The sequence below is a fragment of the Diaphorina citri genome, unplaced genomic scaffold (genome assembly GCF_000475195.1).
Source record: "Diaphorina citri unplaced genomic scaffold, Diaci psyllid genome assembly version 1.1 scaffold3000, whole genome shotgun sequence".
NCBI classification, from domain to species: domain Eukaryota; kingdom Metazoa; phylum Arthropoda; class Insecta; order Hemiptera; family Psyllidae; genus Diaphorina; species Diaphorina citri.
The window spans coordinates 18,595-23,856 of NW_007380412.1; the positions used below are offsets into that span (position 1 = coordinate 18,595).

General features: G+C 38.7%; 1 long non-coding RNA gene across 1 annotated transcript; it reads left to right on the forward strand.

The window, feature by feature from the left end:
• The first annotated feature begins 1,572 nt into the window (after positions 1–1,572).
• LOC113471776 lies at positions 1,573–2,994 on the forward strand. The gene is made up of 2 exons (XR_003394347.1): positions 1,573–1,603; positions 1,761–2,994. It is a non-coding gene; the product is annotated as an uncharacterized LOC113471776 (long non-coding RNA).
• Positions 2,995–5,262: the final 2,268 nt, after the last annotated feature.

Consider the following 5,262-nt stretch of genomic DNA (forward strand, 5'->3'; position numbering starts at 1 on the left):
AGGTCAAACTATAGGTTTGCCGGATAGAACAGTGACTCGCACCGTTTTATTGCAATCCCAAGGAAAGAAACAAAGCGAAAGGAGACCTGCGTTACTACACCCGGTGGGACAACCTACAAAGAGAGGGGGCGGACGTACTTGTAGACTCATAATACGACCTTCACGGACTAAATGTTTGACCTCTATAGGTACCTTTAAACGTTACTAAAACTCGACGATTCAACGTTAAACTCAATATTATTGTAAAATTACCAAAAAGAGTAGACTAAAATAACAACAACTTTATTATTAAATTATTTAATCAAACTATGTCTTAAAAGATTAGGTGACTAAAACTAAAACGGACATGTGACGGACTTTATTGTGGACCCATCACTTGAATAAAGTCGAGTTGCGGATAAACTTGTCATATCAGATAAATGGAGTAAATAAGTGAGTTGTAAGGTAAACGCTCCCTTAATTACCATAACGGGTCAGACTACGATTGAAGTTGAGTGGGTACCCAGGTATTCGCGGGAATACAGACCAAGCTAAGGGTTCTCGGAACCCTTTTTCCGGAATTGGAAGGACTCTTAATAGGCAACGTAGGTATTACAACGAGTTATTGCAAAAGCTATGGCATTAGTCACTGGAGATGATGTTCAGCAAAAATGTGGTGCTGATCAACTCTGCACAGGCATAAAATCTGGAATAGAAGGCGCTGTCCATGCTATGACGCAATGTTTCAATGAAGCTGATGAGAATGAAGGCCTTTTGCTAATTGATGCTTCAAATGCATTTAACGCCTTGAATCGTGTGTTAGCTTTGTGGCATGTGAGGATTTACTGGCCCAGATGTGCTAAGTTCTTGTTCAATACTTACAGGGGATATGCAGTCATCACTGTCAAGGACTCATCTGAGTATTTGTTCAGTAAGGAGGGAACAACTCAAGGAGATCCTCTTGCCATGTACATGTATGCAGTCGGGATATATCCATTAATCAGGAAATGCAAGAACTCAAATTATGTACAAAATTGGTATGCCGATGACTCATCTTGTTTTGGTAAACTTCCTCTAGTAAAATCATGGCTTACAACACTTATAAAGGAAGGTCCAAGATATGGGTACTTTCCTGAACCATCTAAAAGTTACCTTATTGTGAAAGATTCAATGAAAGATGAAACTGGACATGCATTCAAATGCTTAGGTTTGAAAATTGTCACATCCCATCGTTTTCTTGGTGGCGTCATTGGTAAAGATGTAACGAAGTGAAAATTTCTCAACTTCAAAAATTCAAATTTTACCGGCAAAGTGTTTGTCAAACCACTCGAAATTTCGGGAAGTAACAAAACATTTAAAACTACCAAAAAAACTTTCACTTTATCGTAATTTCCAACTAGGCCCCGCCAAGTTCAGATTGGCCAACCGTCAATTCGTTTTAATTAAATCAAAATTTGGGTCTTTTATGGTACAAAATGATTGGTATCCCTGACGTATCATGATCAGCTGTTTAAACTCCGGTCCGATTTCATTTTTTCTTTCAAATCCGAGATTCCGTTTGACAGCCATATTCATTTTGATTTGAGTACCCGAGCTGGACGGTGGACTACAGAGGAATATTGCCGTAAGTACCTTTGAATAATTAGAAAGGCTAAAATAACTTTAATTTCCGGTGTAAAATTTTCTTTCATAAACTGTGGTGTTCAATTTGAGGTGGGATAGTATAGGTTTTGACAGGATTACCGGGATAAACTTTGATAAAGTTTGTTGTTTGATTACAGACCCCAGCCCCTTGTGTAGGGTATCCATGATTCGAGTATCCATGATTCTGTGTGGAACCGCTCAATGAATCTTTACACATCTCTAATCAACATGATCATCGGCTAAAAGCCCAAGAAATGGAGTCAGATGTCGATTTCCCCTTCAAAATTCACCCTTAGGGGTAACTATCAAACCGAAAGTACCATCTCAAGCACCAGACGCTTCACCACTAAGCACTGAGGTCAATCACTTTCCCAAATGGACCCAAACTGCCGTCCATCACCCATTTACTCCCAGATCAAATTTCCCAGTTCCCATTTAGATGTTTGAATCTCAACTCACCCATGTGATGTTTCACCAGTTTAACATTCAATTTCCCAAGTTTCTCCAGTCAAGATTAAGAAAATGTTCCAGAATCAATCAAGCACATCCCGTAGATCAAATTCCAGTTCACCACAAACCAGGGGAGTGAAGCTATCTTCCTATTACCTACTTACCATGATATAAACAGGGTTTAATATTTTCTCATTTCCGTTGGATCTTTGTATTCAGACCAAAATTTGGTTTCCAAGGTCTGCCTAACCATTATGATTTTTTTTTTTTTTAAAAAAAAGATTGGTTCATTTTATTCGATGGGTAACCATACCTATCTGATCTGATAGGTTATCTGCATTTGTATTATGTTGGTACTTAAATTGGATTTTCTTCTTTCCCAGATCAACTCATATATTTTGGTGTGATGCCAAGGAGTGCTGTCCAGCTTTCCTGCTTTCCTGTCTGCATAGGGAGTTCTGCCCGTCCTTAGACTACAGATACACAGGTCATATTTTACTTGCCGTCGTCGAAAGGTAAAATTGCACACATTCTCTCATATTCAGATAGGCAAGCTAGGCTCAGGGCAGAATAGGACCCTTACACCGTAACCCTTTTTCCTAAATATAATTATTTAACCAATACCGCGTTAGGTCACATCTCAGTTTAACAACGCCTATCTTTCATGAGGCTCAAATAACGTTAGGGTGTCCTTTCTTTGTTTTCCTTTCCTCTGGACCAATGATGTGTACTGTTGGTAGTTTTGAGAACATCTGAGTATTATGCTGGAAGTGCTGATTTTACAAACTGGAGATATCTCATGGAAATTTGCAATGATTTTGAGCTGCTAAGTTGCAATTGATTATAATAACATTGTTAATGTTTTTCTCTCTATTTTATTGTTGTTGAAATAATAATTTAATCAAATTAGTTGATACAAATTTTCTAATCCATGATTATTGATTTTGCTGTACACTGCCTGAAATAACACCTGGGTTAGTGAACTTATTTTCAGCTCAACCCTATTTGAACAGTATAGTTATTTATCATTTATTCACTCACATTCCTTTCGAAGGGAATTAAATGGTATTGCCCAGTCTGAGGCTAACTCAACCACCCATGTGTCATAAGGCCCTTGTCTTGGTTCGATTCCAAGAGCCCTTGGGAAAAAGGCTTAACCTTCCCTGAGAATTATCCGTTGGCAGGAGTGAAAACCAGAAGTGTTGGGAGCGGGTTTTCCAGCTTCTCCCAAAGAAGTTGGTGGCGTCCGATTTTAACCAAATGGTAAGTTAATCACAGCATCAGTGTTATCTCTTAATAAAATTTTAGCTCCCTACGCCACTCCTATGGCAAGCTTATGTCATAAAGAAGAAGAAAGAAATGAGTATGTGAGAATGAAGATAAATGAATGGGTTCAATGCATTCAAAAATTATGCAGAGCAAGTGGTAAAGATCCTCAAGGTGGTTTGCCGGGCAGTGGCAATACAATACCCAATCCATTTTCGATTATTTAATAATGCTGACAAGGCAATGTACGCGAAAGCGATGCATTGTCTGGTCTAACAGCGAACGTAAAAGACAGAGCTTCGCGAGTCGGCATAACGCGCACTTGTATATTTTAACGTGGAATTCCTCAAAAATATAACCACCGCCAAGTCTTACGATTTTCTTGAAACCGTATCCCCTTCTTGATTTATCCGATTTCTTCAGGTCATAGACTCTAGCCAGGATCTCTGGGCTCACAAGCTGTACCCAACCAGCAAAGGCTCAGAGAAGGTTAGAAACCAAAAACTAGCCAAATCATATGGCGCCCAACGTAAAAGTTTTTCTTTTTAAAATCGATTATAGTGTTGTGATTAAATATTGATAGTAAAAATCTAATTAACCCGTACCTAAGAGTATTTTGGACAGTCGGAGTTTTTAATTTTTGCTTAGTTATTAATCACCTCACCCCGAGCAAATCAATATACCTAACTTGATTTTTAATATATTTTTTGTTTGTTTGTGAGGGTCTGTGCGCGATCGCGAGTTCTCATAAAATTTAATAAATCATATAAAAAAAAATAAAATAAATAAAAATAAAATAAAAATAAAAAAATTAAGCCTTCAAACGCACTGGATTGATATATTTTTCGGAGCATTGAACCTTTGGCTCCACGTGGTGGTTTGGGAGCAATAGACTTTTGACCTTACACGTGTGGCAGTTTGTTGGGAACCTCGGCGCACCCCGCTCACTCTATCTACTCACATACGTTCCACCCCCAGCTGCGGCGGTAACCAATCAGAATCGAAGATTCTCGGCGACGTCTCTGCCTGGTACCTACAGTTATGTGCAAAAGTGGTTCAATGTTTGTTTTAATTCCATGTTACCCTTTATTTCAAAAGGTTAGGTAGTATTTCTGAGAACATTTTTTCACGTAATATAATATCAAGGTACTTGGAAACCATCAGGACTATAAAAAATCAACCACAATTAAACAAACAAAAAATACAAAAATGATTTGGATTAAAAATCGGATTGGTTCAATTTTGCACCGTTTGACAGAACTCTGAATAACACTGATAAACGATGAAAAACTTTTGAAACGAAAACTTTTGGTGAACTAATTTTGATCAGCAATATAAAATTCAAATACGCCGCAAGGAAAAAATCGTAATTTTAGTTAGTTTGTAACCATGAAAGCTAAGAGAGATGAAGTGAGGAATAAAGTGCGGTTCTACCTTGAAAAAGGTCTGTCGAATCGAGAAATTGCAGACATATTGAATATTGGGCATTCTACAGTCCAGAGAATAAGAAAGAAACATGGAATTGCTAGTACCAAGGTCAATACAGGGCGTCCAAGGAAGCTTTCAGCTCAAGAGCACCGCAGGCTTGTGAGATATGTCACCCGGGGCGAAGCCGGTACGGCAACTGAAGCCGCCGGAGCCTTGAAGAGGGACACAGGGACCCAAGTCAGTAAATGGACAATAGCCCGAGCTCTCAACAGGGAGAAATTCCATGCTATTGTGAAAAAGAAGAAACCGCTTCTGAGTGATAAGAATATCAAAAGAAGAAAAGAGTTCGTAAAACAGTATGAAAAGTAGTCAGAAGAGAAGTGGAGTAAAGTCATTTGGTCAGATGAGTCGAAAATCAACAGATATCAGTCAGACGGACGTCACTGGACTTGGAAAAGAGACGGAGAGTCCCTCCAGCCAAGGGATGTTAATCAG